The 15,547-nt window shown below is 52.9% G+C and overlaps 1 protein-coding gene and 1 long non-coding RNA gene across 2 annotated transcripts in view; one reads left to right on the forward strand and one right to left on the reverse strand.

The window, feature by feature from the left end:
* The window catches only part of PIK3CD (phosphatidylinositol-4,5-bisphosphate 3-kinase catalytic subunit delta), a 51,020-nt gene that overhangs the window by 3,478 nt on the left and 31,995 nt on the right, over positions 1-15,547 (forward strand). The gene's annotated exons all lie outside the window — the stretch shown is intronic.
* Positions 12,511-13,618, reverse strand: LOC121106406. The gene is made up of 2 exons (XR_005839024.1): positions 12,989-13,618; positions 12,511-12,873 (listed from the first exon to the last, which is right to left on the reverse strand). It is a non-coding gene; the product is annotated as an uncharacterized LOC121106406 (long non-coding RNA).

Raw genomic sequence — 15,547 nt, forward strand, 5'->3', positions numbered from 1 at the left:
GAGGGAGAGTGATGGGAGGAATGGGAGTGGCACTTCTAAAGTGATGTTTCAGTTAGCTTCTGTTTCACTCACTCACTTTGGGGGAAATGCTTTCCACTTAGAGAAGATGCCAGGAGGTGGGGGGTGGGTGGTGGAGGAGAGGAGCCGCCACCGAAAGGGAGCACGGTGCCTGGGTCAGATTTACATTCTGGAACGAGGCTCTGTGTGCTTCCTGGGGCCGCTGTAAAAAATTAGCACAAATTCTGTGGCTTCAAGGAGCAAAAACGTGTTCTCTCATGGTTCTGGAGCCCAGAAGTTCCGAGTCAAGGTGTCAGCAAGGCTTTACTCCCTCCAGGGGCCGAGGGAAGAATCCTTCCTGCCTCTCCAAGCTCGAGGTGGCTCTGGGCTGACCTTGGCTTGTGGCCACGCCACCCCACTCTCTGCTCCCTCTTCACGTGGCCTTCTCCTCTGTGTCTGTGTCTTTCTGCTGTCTCTTAGAGGACACTTGTCATTGGATTTAGGGCCCACCCTTAATTTAAGTATGTCTGCAGTGACCCTTTCTCTGGATAATGATTTTCCCACATAATCCCCAGGTTCCGAGGGTTGAGACACGGACACATCCTTTTGGGGTCACCATTCAGCCCTCGGCAGACGGACAGGAACACGTTTCTTTCAGTATCTCCTGGGAAGGTGTTGAACACAGTTATCTTTGCAGGGAACAAGCCGTCCCCTGCATCTGGGCCCTGGGCTACTGCTTCCCAGTCTCTAACATTCCTCTCCTATCTCCAGTTTCCCTTTCCTGGCTTTGTGAATTGGTAGCCATCTTAGTAGTGGGCTCTGCCAATGGCAGGCCCCCTCCTGAGGGTCCCAAGAGCAGAAAAGACAACTCCCAAGCTTGAAGAAGCTGCCCACAAGCTAAATTCTGCACCTGCAGAGACTTGCCCCTGCCTCCAGGCAGTCCTCTGGTCTCCCTCCTGACCTTCCCCCTTCCCTTCAAGAACAGCTCCTTTGCAGCTCAGGGCCTCTCCCAGCCAGGGCTCCCCCCCCCACCCCCGTTTGGGGCCACAGGACACTTCTCATTTTGGAGTTTCCTCTGTGGAGCAGCACCCCCCCCCCAACCAGGAGAGGTGGGGGCAGGGCTCGGTTTTGCTGCTGTGTCTGCTGTGGGATGGGGCTGGTGGTACTGAGAGAGATCGGGGAGCTCCCCAGACCTGGGGGTACAATTAAAGAGTGTTCCAGGGCTCTCTGGAGGGCAGGACCATTCCCCTGCATCCCCTCCCCCTCCCTTAGCTCCCCTGCACCCCCCCACCCCGCCCCTGCCAGGGCAGGAGAGGGGGGTGTGTGTGCCTTGCTACTCTTTGCTTTGGTTGTGAAATCTGGGAGAAGTCTTTTCTTATCAACAGGAAAGCAAGGTCATAGCCCTGTTATTGAAACTTTGAAAAGTCACTTAAGTATGGTGGGATGGGGCTGGGTACCGAGGTGATGGAGGGATCGCTGCATGGAGGAAACAACATTATCTTTGGAGCCAGCCAGACTGGGTTTTAATCTCAACCTCTTTTTATCTGCTGAGTGACCTGTGGCAAATCACTTAACCCTCCTGAGACTCCGAATCCCCCGTGGTATCACGGGTACAGTAATACCATCTGCCTGTAAGAGTTCCTATGTTGTCACGTGTTTAGCGCCAGGCATCGAGCCCCGCGGTGGAACACGCGACGCCTCTAAGGAGCTGGGGGTACAGCGGGGGGTCCGTGAGCATCATTATCCCACTGTCCCAATGCAGCCACTGCCAACTGGACGATCTTTTCTATTGGGGGGTGCGCTTGTAATACTGTTGGACCTAGTAAGCATGTGGGTTTTTATATTAATTTTTGTGTTTCAATTGTAAAATATACACAAAAAAACTTTGCCATCTTGACCGTGTACAGTTCGGTGACATTAAAGCACATTCACGCCGTTGTGCAACCAGCACTGCCATCTCCACAACTTTTTCATCTTGCAAAATTGAAACTCTGTCCCCATTAAGCAATAAGGCGCCGTTCTTCCCTCTCCCCCGCTCCCCCCTCCGGCTGGCAACCACCATTCTGCTTTCTGTCTCTCCTAATTTGACTGCTTGCCGTACCTAATGAGTGGAATCCTACAATGTCTGTCCTTTTGTGACTGGTTAATTTCACTTCACATAATGTCCTCGAGGTTCATCCACGTCGTGGCCTGTGTCAAAATGCGCTTCCTTTTTAAGACTGAATAACGTTCCGTTGGGTGTAGATGCCGCGTTTTGTTTTATCCATTCATCTGTCCGCGGACACTTGGGTTGCTTCTGTCTTTTGCCTACTAGGAATAATACTGCTATGAACACGGGTGTGCAAATATCTTTCTTTTGGGTACGTGCCCAGAAGGGGAATTTGCTGGATCATATAGTTGGTAATCCTATGCTTAATTTTTTGGCGAGCAAGGTGTGTGTTTCTGTAGTTTGCTTTCTTCCCTTAATGTGGGCTCCTTGGCATTTTTCCACTTTGCTTTGCAACCAAGCCATCCTTCCCAGTGGCACTGTAAGTGTTCTAAGGGACACCATCATTTTATCAAGGATCCTCCATCGTGGGACATTTATGTTGCTTCCAGACACACACACACACACACACACACACACACACACACACACGCGCGCGCACATGAGACTCAAAATACCGTCATTGACATTATCCCATATTTGAGAATTATTGTATCAGGAGCGCTTGGGTGGCTCAGTCGGCTTAACGTCTGGCTCTTGGTTTTGTCTCGGATCATGATCTCAGAGTCATGGGATCGAGCCCCACGTCGGGGGGGGGGGTGGGTGGATGGGTGGGGTCCATGCTCAGCGGGGAGTCTGCTTGAGACTCTCCTTTTCCCTCTGCCCCTCCCAGTCGTGTATGTGTGCTCTCTCTTTCTCAAATAAATAAATTTGGGGGAAAAAAGAATTATTGCATCAAAGGCATTGAACATTTTTTTTAAAAGATTTTATTTATTTATTTGACAGACAGAGACAGCCAGCGAGAGAGGGAACACAAGCAGGGGAGTGGGAGAGGAAGAAGCAGGCTCATAGCAGAAGAGCCTGATGTGGGGCTCGATCCCATAACGCCGGGATCACGCCCTGAGCCGAAGGCAGACGCTTAACCGCTGTGCCACCCAGGCGCCCCAAGGCATTGAACATTTTGATGATTCTTCCTGCTAAATGGTTTTCCAAGAAAGACTGGACCAGTTTATCCCAGTGATACATATAGTTTCACGATAGGCTCACTAGTATTGAATAATATTGGGAAAAAATGTTTTACTCATAGGCCCCAAAGGTAATCATCTTAAATGTGTTTCTTTTATTGCTAATGAGGTTAAATAGCTTTCTTTTTGGCTGTAGCTGTGTGCATGACACGAGCTTTGCTGCAGTGTGATGCAGCTGTTAAACCCCTGAACTCTAGAATTGGATGGATTCGGATTCAAAACCTTAGCTTCCCCACTTGCCAGCTGTGTGACCTTAAGTAGGTTACTTACCTTCTCTGATCCTCGGTTTCCTCTTCTGTAAAATGAAGCTAATGCGACCTGTTCCTACGGTTGTCTCAAGGATTAAATGAGATAATTGGATAACGTACATTAGCTGGCGCATAGTCGACAGTCAGGAAATATTAGCTGTTATTGTCCTTACCATTATTCTAATTTAAGTCAAAAAGTCTCCATTCACCCTCAAGATTCATCGTGTTTCAACTAGGGGAGATGGTACACACTTACGCCAAAGGGATTTAGGTGAAGCACAGGGATCAGTGTCCTGCTCTAGACACAGACGGTCCTAGAAAGAAGCTGACAGCCGCCCTCTGGTGAAATGGACAGTGTCCTTGGCTGTCTGGCTGGATTTGGGGGTGAGCCTCCCTAAGGCAAGCAGATGAGCCCATGCCACGTGACGTTTACCTCCTGGGAGATGAGAAGAGCTGTGATGGGCTGCCCAGAATCCTGAGCCCCCGACAGGGCTGTTTCTCCAGGACCCTGTCCCCCCGCTGTCCCGCAGCCCCTGTAGCGGGCAAATAAAGACCACTAGATGCTTGAGGCCAGAGCTCATCTTGGTGGCTGTTCACTGTTGATATCCAGATGCTCCTTGAAACAGCTTGGGAAACTGAGGCAGGCATTTCAAGGGCGGGACCCCTGGGCTTTGGCGCCAGCCTGGGTTGCTGCCCATGGAGCCTGCTTTTGCAGACCCTTAGAAGAAGGTGGGGGCCACTTTCCTTTCCAGTAGACCACCGGGAGCCCCGGGTGACGTCAGCGGAGCAGGCAGTGCTGGGGCACGCTTAATGCATGCATTCTCTGCTGCCCACCTGGGGCTGAGGAGGAAGGTAATGAGACTGGGGTCTGGGTCTCAAATAACCTTTTCTCAGGAAGTTTTCTTGTAGGGGGAAATAACACTGAAAACCCTCAACTTTCCCCGTCACCTGTCTCTGTGTTCGGAGCCAAGGGAAGGACAAGCAAGACCATACCTCCTGTTTCGGGTGGTTCCTGGGTCCAGGCGCTGGGATCGCCAGGTCCTGAATCTTTGCTCCCTATTGAGTAGGACAGCCCATCTTCTGTCATTTGGAAAGCCGTGATGAGCTGCGGTCTTTTTAAAATGAAGTGCAGCAGTACATGGACAATGCAATAGTTTCTGAAGACATGCGTGTCTTCATATTTCCAGTGGGAAGCCCAGCGCAAGGCACAGTGTTTCAAGAGTGGAAAGGAAGCTTAATGTTAGTGAATGTTAGTGTCAAAAGCCAGAACTTTAGAATTCTATGGCAGTCCAGGTCTTAGCTTTGAAGCTGAAGACGCAGATGACCTTGCAAGTTTCCCTTTGTGACCCTCCAGGTTTTTTCTGATGCGTGGGAACAAGTACTTCTTTTACTGGGTTATTGCAAAGATCAGAAATAAGGAAAAACCCGTCATGAGTAACGGGCTCTCAAAAAATCGCTATTTTTGCCATTGGGTGAATGAATCCTTGCAGCCCACATCGTGGGAGCAAATGGGTTTTAAATGACAGGTGTCTCTGTCACATACTGTTGGGGTCTGCTTGCGTCGTGGTCTATCCACCCATCATCTTCTTTGAACCTCCCGGGGCTGACCCCTATGGAAAGGCACAGAGCCCATGGCAACAAACACCACCATTTTATAGGTAAAGGTCGGAATAGCTTTGTCCTTTGTTATTAGCTTGCTCCTCTCAGATGTGTCAAAGCCCAAAGTTTATTTTTTCCAGCTTTTTCTAATCCTTCAGGGTCTAAAGGAGGTTGGGGAACAAGAGCGGAGGGCTGAGGGGGTGAGGTCTTTCCGGGCCTTTTCTTCCTTCCCGCAGGGAGGGGGTGGCAGGAGCAGCCCCTGGACTAGCCCGCTTGGCCTGGACTGGCAGGTAAGAGCAGCTTGCCAGTGAGGTCGGCCATCCAGTGACCGTGGCCGTGGCAGTGGACCTTGGGTCAGCCCGGTCATTTGTGAGTGCCAGCAGAGAGACGGGGGTTACCAAGTGGGCGAGGTGCTCTGGAGGCAGCCAGCGCAGGAGCCCTTGTGCTGCCAGTGTGTGGGAAAGTGGTTGGGGGAAGGTCTGGCGGCTGGAGGTGACCTTGGCCCTCACGGACCATGCCTCTCCTAGAGGCGATGGGATGTGTAAGCCTGGCCTGCAGCAGCCCACTCTAGCCATGACCTTGCTTGGAAGCTTCCAGTTTTATTTTTAACACTAATGTTAATTTTACATTCTATTCCATGATAAGCCCGTGTTTATTTTACTAGGAGGCATAGTTCCCCCTAAACTTTGAGTCAGATGGATGCTCTGGGAAGATGTCTGTGTTTTTTCGGTGGCTTCTGCTACTCCCAGGACAGCGTCTCCCACCATAGTTTGAAAGAGTGGACTGGGGCAAAAAAGCATGAAGGATGGTTGGCCGCAATCATGACAAGAAACGCACGGTTTAAAAGGAGCCCTGTTTTCCTATGTGATTTGCTGGTTGAGTCGCTGAAACTCCGGTTCGTGTTGAGAGTATTAAAATGCTACCCCTCCAATCCAGGGGCGCCTGGGTGACTCAGTTGGTTAAGCCTCCGACTCATCTCAGCTCCGCTCTTGATCTTGGGATTGTGAGTTCAAGCCCCACCTTGGGCACGGTGTCTATGTAAAAAAGAACTAAAATAAAATAAACTGTTATCCCTTAAATCCAGACATTTTAACCTAAAACGCATCCATGTACGTGGTTCTGATGCCCAGAGGCAAGGCCAAGGGCTTCAGCCTGACCTGGCTCGACATTCTTGCAGAAAGCCACTGCAGGGACGGTCCCTGTAAACTTTGCTCCTTCCCCTCAGTCTTTCATGCCTTGGCCATTCCACCGCAATGGAAAGTTTGTTTTAATGACTCCTCTTCATTGGGTGTCTAAAGCATTCTGCTTCGTTGTCATGGAAACGGCTCTTTCTTTACACACCCATCGTTCATCTGCTTTTCCTCTTCGGCGTCATGTAATTACTAAGGTGAGCAACTGGCCTGAGCTTCTGTGGGCCCAACCAAGCACAGCCGATTCTTGTTAGGGTACAGGGACTGGGGCTGCAAGGAGGAGACTGCTGGCTCCCAGTGGTCAGCACGCTGAGGCCATCAGCCAGGACGTGTTGGAGAGGGGATGGGGAGCACCTCGCCCCTGAGTCTCCTGGGAGAGGTCAGGTGAGATGGAGGGATGGGAGGACTTGCAGAGCAGGGGCTGGAGGCGGGTCAGAACTCCGGCTGAAATTCACCAGCCCCTCACTCTGAGAACGGGGACCACGAGCTCTAGAGGGGATGCACCCAGACCAGTCTTATTCTGTGGAACCGATCAGCCAGCATTCGTACTTTGGAGTTTCCCCATCAGCCAGCGCAGAATTGCCACCTTCGTTAACCGGGCTATTTCTTTGTCCGATCATTATAATGGCAACAAATACTCTTGCAGCACCCACTCTGTGCTAGGCGGGGTTACGGGCACTTTGAAAATGCAGATTTCTTCTTCTAAGTGCTGTTGTGATTCCTGCTTTACAGAAGGGGAAACTGAGGCACGGAAACACTTGGTAACTGACTTAGGTGTTGCCCAGCGAGGAAGTGGCAGGGCCTGTTCCTCACCCCTGTGCTGTCTCCAAATGTGGCTGCATTTGGGAGGGAGCACTTGGCTGGGGCAGGGCGATCTGGACCCCAGACAGGAGGATGGGCGAGGCCTCTGGGGGTCCGTGACTATGCAGAGGGGCTTCCCTGCCCATCCTCACCTGTCCCCTCCACCCCCAGGACTTAGTTGGGCTCCAGGCAGTCTTCCCTGTTCTTGCTGGTCCTGCATCTCTGGGAGAGCTGGCATCCTGGGCTCTGGTTCTCTACAGTGAGAGAGGCCAGGAGGATACGGCTTCTGTACCCATCTGCCCAGGTCAGTGCCAATTCTCCCCCACTGTCCCGAGGAAGCAGGGCCTGGTATCTGAAACCTCAGTCCCCTTCTTGCCCAACTCTTGCAGGAAGTCCATCTGCGAGTCCTCGAGCTGGTGGGTGACGGGATCAGGGCAACAGGACTCCCGTGTCTCTTCAGCCAATGGCCCCAGTCCAGTTCCTTTGCACTGACCCGGGAGAGGCGGTGTGGCACAGCAGTGACAGCAGCCTCCGAGGTCAACCTGGGTCTGAATCTGCCTCTCTCATTCAGTAGCCATGCAGCTGTAGCCTCCTTGAGTCCCGCTTTCCTCCTTCACAAAACAGAAGCCCTGCCTTAGGGGCCTGGCGTGATGAATAAATGAGAAAAGAGACAGAAGGCATCTAGGCTTTGCCGGCTGATGGCAGGTGCCCAGTGTGGGCTCTACCCTGATAAACCACACAAGGCTGTTTGTTCTGGACAGAGTCTGAACGTATCCCAGAAGCTCCCAGGGGCAGAAGTGGTCTGGAGACCTGCTCTAGGAGGGGAAGGAGGTGACATGGGGACACTTGCCGAGGAGAGACTGACCGGACGATGGAGGATGGAGGGAGGTGTTCTGAGCACTGTGTGTCGTCCCAACACGTACAAGTAGTCTGCAGGTCTGGGGTCTCGAGAGAACAGGAGGGGAGGAGGACATGTAAGCCCATGGCCGGATGGGGAACCGGAGCGGTGAGTGCCTGGGTAGGCACTGCAGAGCCAGACCCCAACAGAAGGGGGTAAACCACCACTTAGCTGAGACCCTTGAGAAGGGGACCCATCTCCACTGCCACCGTGTGTGTGTGTGGGGGGGGGATTAGCTTAGGGAGTCAGGACAGAAGAGGGAAGTGGACTTTGCAGTTTGAAAAGATATTAATTTTGGGGGGGTCTTGATATTGGATCTTCTGGGTATGATAGGCTGGGATCTTGCCGTGGGCATTTTAAATACATGTGCTATGTTTTACAAATGTGTGTATGCATGTATGCTATATATTTTTAATTGTACAGGATCAGTGCAAGTTAGTAAAGTTTGTAAAATACAGATTTGCCAAATGAAGAAGAAAAAAATTCATCATCTACCTATCCTAGAAAAACCCCACCACCCAGTGGTTCCTAATCTTTTTCAGATTTTAAATCCTTTTGAAAATCTGCTAAAGATCATGGCCCTCTCCTCCAGTATAATGTCAGGGGGTTCCTGGGTGTCCCCCAAGTTCATCCTAGGCACATTAGGGTGCACCAAAGGACTGTTTGGGTCCAACCACTGGCTTCTCTGCATTATGGGATATTGCCTCCAAAACCAGTGTCGAAGGCCAGAGAAGGACAAAAGATTCCAACTTAAAACATGCTTGCCCTACAACTTGTTCAAAGTCTGCTTTGAGGGGCACCTGGGTGGCTCAGTCAGTTAAGCATCCGACTCTGAATTTTGGCTCAGGACATGATCTCAGGGCTGTGAGATCGAGTCCCACACAGAGCTCCACGCTGGGCATGGAGGCTGCTTGAGATTCTCTCTCTCCCTCTCCCTCTGCCTGCGCACCGCCTTACTGCTCATGTGCTCTCTGTCCAAAAAAAAAAGAGGTCTGCTTTGAAGCTGCTTCTGTTTTCAGCCTTGACCACCTCTTAGGTACCATGTACAAGGTCATTCTATGCTGTTTAAATCATTTCTTTGGTCTTAAATTTGCTGTTCCTTCTGGGGAGCTTTCAGCAAGGACCAACTCACCCGAATCATTTGGTGACTCTCTCCTGTGAGGTCAGCTCACTTATGGGGTGGCTGACCATTGGGACCGTTGCCACCTGTGGTTTTGTGGCCCTCCTTTGGCTTGGCAGGTGGAAGGGCCAAGGAGAGGTGGGCATACATCGCAGGTGGGGGGCATTATCTACGGAGAATGGGAAGGCAGAGCCCATGTCCAGGCTCGGCACGTTGGGCTCCAGGCAGCTTGAAACCAGGTAGGGTCTCCCTGGAAGATTAGCAGGCAAACCTCCTTTTACCAGGTTTCGGGGGGCTGGCACCCAGCATCCCACACTGGCACCCGAGGCATTGGTGAGCTATCCTTCACCCCATAGTCTCTGCTCCGGGCTCGGGGAGACCCCGCCACTTCGTTTCCCCAGCCTTGCCCGGGGCCAGCCTCCCTAGGTGCCACTCCTTACTCGGGACCAGTGACCTTGCCTGAGCTCCTCCTCCTCCTCCTTTTTAATAAAACAAGCTTTATATTTCACTTCATGTGCACAATTCCTCGGTTTCCCTATATTTACAGAATTGCACAACTGTCACCAGAGTTGATTTTAGGATGTTTTCATCACTCCAAAGAGAAACCTCATACCCATTCACAGTCACTCCCCACTTCTCCCCAGTCTTCCCAGCCCTCGGCGACCATGAGTCTACTTTCTGTCTCTATGAACTTGCCCATTCTGGACATTTCGAGTAAATGAAATCATACAGGATGTGGTCTTTTGTGGCCAGTTTCTTTCACTCAGCTTGTTGCCTCTTCTTTAGAAACATGTCTGACTCATACAGTTACAGTAGAGGAGTTGTTTGTACTGATCATTTACTCTGCCACAAATATTGATGGGGCGTCTGCCGTACTAAGCCTGGAGCAGGTGCGGGGCCACACGGCAAGGAGCACAGCAGCCGCAGATGGTGTATTAGTCATCTGCTGCTGTGTAACAAATGATCCCAACACGTAGCAGCTGAAACAACAAACACTAATTACCATCTGACAGCGGCTGTGGGTCCAGGATCTGGAAGGGGCTGGGGCCGCAGGTGTCTGGAGACGGTCTGTCGGTGGGTCTCAGTGACTGTCCTGCTGATGGCCAGCTATCTCCGTTCCGCCCCCCCCAGGTGGGCTTCTTCACAGAGCAGCGGGGGCGTCCTTACAACATGGTGGCCGGCTTACCTCCTAGAGAGAGATGGGAGAGACCAAGAGCGCAAGGCTAAAGCCCACCGTTTCTGTGAGCCTGATCTTGAAGGGGACCTGCCATCACTCCGCCAGATTCCTTTGGTCACACAGAGCAATCCTGCTATCATGTGGTGGGGGCTGCAAAGAGGTATGAGTACCAAGAGGGGCGAGTGACTGGATATGGTTCATATGGAGAACGGTCCTCCTGTTAGCGAGCTCCCGGCCAGCTCGTTCGTGAAGGGCCCACCGGGCCGCCTCTGAGCGAGCCTTGGGTCAGCCGTGAGTTCTTCGGTTCCATGCTCCGCTCGGGCCTCCCCCGCCTGTCCCCGCTCTGTGTTTGTAACCAGGGGACGGAGCCCGTGTGTGTAAACGTTGTACTTGGTGCCGCCTGATTTATCCACTTCAAACAGGATAATTTTTACAGATGATTTTCCCGGTATTTGTGAATTCCGTGTGCATTTCTATCAAACGGATGAGCCAGCTTTGGGATTTCCTTTCATTCGTGTGTTGACTAGAACCGTCCCCGCGACCCATCCCAGAGGGTTTGACACTTCCCTCCATGGCACGGGGTCGCACCATCTCACAGAAGTCGCTGGAGACACCTTCTTTCCCAGATGGCCCATGAGACTATCTTGAGGGGCTGGATCAGGTCTTGCTAGAAGGGGCAACTGAGCCTCGTACCCTAAAGTAGTTGGAATCTTTGTCGTGAGAAGCGGTTTTAGGTTCAAACGCATTTAGAAGCGTCACGGAGCGGCCGCCAGATCCGTTTCCGGAGTCCCCAGGGTATCTTTCAGGAGCCTTGATGGGTGACTCACACAATGAAAGCCCTGTTGGTCCCATTTACCCCCTTAGTCCCTAATTTCTCCCAGTACGGATTCACAACCGATCTTCCCCACAAACAAGGAATAGCTTTCCTTCTATAAAAGATATAAAGACGTCTAAGACGGGGCACCCTCCCACGGGATCACATTCCGGAACCGGAGAGACCTCAGACTCCAGGAAACGGTGGCAGAACGCACCGTGTCACCGGATGCTCTGCGGCGAGGTCCTGGCTAGGAGCCCCCCTCCAGAGGCTGCCCCCTCGGTGTCTGCCTCTGCTGGCCGAGCTGGGCACTGTGGGAGGGCACCTGCTTTTACAGCTGAGGACACAGTGGTTAGCAGACCCCTTCAAATCCAGATCTAACGCCAGGGCTCATGCTCCTGCCTTCTGCCAGAGAGTTCCTGCAAGCATGAGTGCCTTTGGTATACACTTGAAAGAGGGAGCCCGTGAACACAAGCATCACTTTTTCCCTCTGCTTCTCCCCTCTCCACCCCAGGTCGCAATCTCAAAAAGCCTCAATTAAGGCAGACTTTTGGTCGAAGCCTGGGGAATTGGCCAAAGGAAAAAAGAAAGAAGCTCCAGATTCTAATTAACTTTGCTTTTTAACTACAGATGAGCCACTTTTTGAATTAATGGAGGGTGAGAGTCTGAAAGATTAATGGAAATATGTGAAGATGGCAGGAGGGCAGGGGCCCCAGTTCCTGTAATTAGGCTCCCTCGTCTGTGTGCCTGGAGAGTAAAAAGATCAAGGAGACAAAGCCATGGGGGGATTATGTGAATAACTAGGGAAACTATCTCTCCCCTTTGAGGAGGATTATTTTCCAGAGTCCTCCTGTTTTTCCTAAAAGAATTAAAAGCATTTAGCTGGGTGGGTTTTTTTTTTTTTTTTCTTGTTAGTTGCATCTTATTTTTACCGACTGTGGCATTCCTGTTCTCAACTCTACTCAGCATCTTATCTGATCACACCTAAAAATGCTGTAGGGCAAGAAGAATAAATTCCGCTCTACCCTTCTAGATTCTTGGCTGAGAATCCCCCACCCTAAGATAAAAAAACAGATTAACAGGAGAAAAACAATTTTAATTACTAAAGGATGGAGCCCCACAAAAGTATGAGATTCAAAGAAGTCACCAGAGCAGGAAGCTTTGTACTTTTTAGACAAAGAAACAATAAATGTATGAAGGATTCACAAGACAGAGGGGTTCGGGCTTGGGGTAGTAAAATGGTGAAGTAACAAGGTTTGCTTATATGGCCTTCTTGGCCCTAAATTCCCTGTCTCTGGTGATAAAGATGCCTTCTGCCCTCCCCATCCCCCCACCCCAGCCCCACCCCTGTACAGGGAGGGGTACCTTTCACTTTCGAGATTTATCTCCTGCTGTCAGGGGGACAAAGGAGGTTCAGAGTGTCCTTCTCGCACTGCTGTTTCTCAAATACCTTTAATTCAAAATAATCAGTATGCCACAGTGGCATATTTGGGGGTGACATATTCGAAATCCCTACAAAGCAGAGTCAGCTTCTCCCAGCCAAAGGTGAACAGGAAGAGCCCACCAGAATTCCAGGAAGGTTGGTGGTTGGGATATCGGTGGGCAGCTGGGAGAAGCTGACATTTCTTCACTGTGAGCTTACCTGGAGGTGTCAGGAGAGAGGAGGAGGAGTGACTAACGGAGCAGAGAAGTTTCCCTCTTATGGGGTTTTTGATTGTAGCAAAGGGTTCTCATGGGTGGGAGCAGAGGCTCATGTGGCCTGTGCTTGGGAACTTAGAAAGAGGATCCAGTCCTTTGGCTGTAGCAAGTAGAAGGGTGGGAATCTAATTTCTCTATTTACTCGGATTTCCTAAGAGTGGTAAAAACTAATTTATTTAGACCCTCATCTGTATTTCAGAAAGGAGTTAACATACCTGAGCCCCAAATGAGGCAGGAATCGGGGCACTTTGGTGTTCCTTTCCCTCCACCACGCTGAGCACGTCACTCCGTCTCTTCACATGTTTCCCATCTGTGAGAGCAAACGCTTTTCGAGCAATGACTGGACACACCGGGCACTGTTCTAGAGAACTTCCACTCACCTGTAGTCATTCACTTCATTCCCTCCCCAATTATTACGTGACGTGCCTTTCTGGATTTGCGAGGGCAGTTCCAGTACATCGTTCTCATACAGGCAGGATGACTTTCGGTGGCTTCTGCCATTTCAAGGAATGCTGGCTTTTCCTCTGGCCGCCAGAGAAGCCAGTACCTGACACTCCCAGTTTGAACCCCAAGCCATGTCATTGAGCTCCACTGCTGATAATGGACCTCGTCTTTGCACTTGGCTTTCCATGCTGGAAAGAAAGGGAAGGCTGCAGGACTGCGCCCCCAAGGAGAAGGGCGGGCACGGTGAGGTTGGGGGAGTTTAACCCGGCTGTCTGTCTGCCCCTGGAGAATCTGTCCCCAGGCTTGGCGGCATGGGGTCATTATCCTTTCCTGGTTGGGGCTTGTTGAGGATACTACCGACCCCCGGCCAGGACGGCTGTCAGAGAGAACCCTCAGCTCAGTCAGCCTATCTAAGGTCCCGCCGTGACTTCAGGCGGCTTATGTCTCATCCTGGTACTCCACCTCCACCCCACCCCACCCCACCCCCTCCCCTAGGCTCCCGGCCTATGAGTCAAGGGCAGCTCAGCAGGAGGCCCGCCCTCCACCACCCTGACCTCCTTCGGACTGTCTTCCTCTGCACCGCTCCCTTTCCCAGCTGGGGGTGGGAGGAGTGAAAGGCAAAGAAGCAGCCCCGGGTGCAGCCCTGGGGTGGACGGGGTGGCACGCTGGGCGGTCCCCATCCGGTGGCTCAGGCTCCGCCTTTTCCAGACGTCGTCTGCCAAGTGCACAGCCACGCTGCGCCGCGTGGGTGGCTGGGTGAGGTTCGGTGTGTGAATGTGCGCGATGGATGTGTGTGTGTGTGTGTGTGTGTGTGAGATCTGTGTGTCTGTGTCATCGTGTGTCAGTTTACATAATTGTGTGTGGGAGTGTGTCTTTGTGAAAGGGCCCCCATGTGTGCCTTTGATCTCTGTGTCTGCCTGCGTGTGAGGGAGTCTGTGACTTGGCGTGTGCCTGAGTGTGTGTGTGTGTGTGTGTGTGTGAACGTGTATGGGAGTGTTTGTCTTTGTGAGTGTGTCTGTGACATCCTGGGCTGGGATGCAGAGGGGGCTTGCCTCCTCCCACCCTGAGATGCCAGGGACTCCGGACCCCGGCCCTGACAGGGTTGAGGGGTACTGGAGGTGGGGACACAAAGGTCATCAAGGGTGGCGGGACCCCCTACAACCCGGCCACCCGGTCCTCTCCTCTCAGGCTTCTTCACGATTCCAGGAGCTTAGGGCTGTTTTTCTCCTTTACCTCCTGGGGGGCACTGGGCGACGCTGGAGCCGAGGGAGGCTCTGGGGGCTCGGATGGACGGGTCCTGACCGGGGCGCCTCACCTGGAACAATTGATGCTGGCGGCGACGACCACCAGAATGGTCCTCAAACCACTTTCGTCCACCTGCTGGGACACCCGGGGTGATTCTGAACTCACGCTCCCCTCCTCTTGCGCTCCACGGTGGCAAACCTTTAAGTCTAGGGCTGTGGACCCCAAAGAACATTCTAAGGGACACGGGACACTGTGTGGCAAGAAGCATAGTAGTCCGGTACCAAACCAAGGGGGTTCCGAAGCTAGCCCTGCCGCTGCGTGCGGACTTGTGTGCCTGTGAGGGTGAATTGCTTGCCCTCGGGTTTCTCATTTACAACCCGGGAGAAAACAGCACCCGCCTCGCAGGGGAATGCGTGGATTCACGGGACCCCTGTACGAAGTGCAGGGCGAGGGGGTTACTGCTTTATTGCGCCAACGCCCCGCCAGCGCGCACGTGGTTCATTGTAATGAATGGATGTAGAAGCAAAGGTCCCTAGCAAACCCGTTTACCTTCTGAATCAGACCTGTAAGGGGAACCCCGATGGAAAGGAGGGCCCAGCGGCTGGGGAACAGCCCGCACGCTGGATGGGAGCCTAGAGAGCCCAGGATGGCCAGTTACGCGGGTGACCCCTGCTCCGGATCAGTGACGGAGGTCCAGTGGCCCGTCGATTCTGGTGACTCCCTGGGAAGCAGGGAGGGGACAGCGGTTTGGCGGACCACCAGCCCCGCTCCCTTTGCAAACGGCACTTCTATCCTCCGGTTACGAGGCGGGAGGGGGGTCAGGGCCAGGGTGAGCACGCCGCCCGGTGTCCCGCGGCTGCTGCGGCGCTCCCGGCTCCAGGCGCACACCCCACCGGCCCAGCGGGAGCAGCGGGGGTCGGGGAGGATTTGCAGCGGCGTCCGCGGAGCTCCCCGCGGTCGCGGGCTCTCCGACACTCCGCCTGGCTGGGGCTGCGAGAATTTGCGGACGGTGCCCGCGGCGCGGCGGGCCCTGGCCCCGCCCCCGGCCGGCGCCCCGCCACCGGCCCCGCCCCCCGACCGGCGCC

This window comes from Ursus maritimus, unplaced genomic scaffold, assembly GCF_017311325.1.
Source record: "Ursus maritimus isolate PB19 unplaced genomic scaffold, ASM1731132v1 scaffold_32, whole genome shotgun sequence".
Lineage (NCBI taxonomy): Eukaryota > Metazoa > Chordata > Mammalia > Carnivora > Ursidae > Ursus > Ursus maritimus.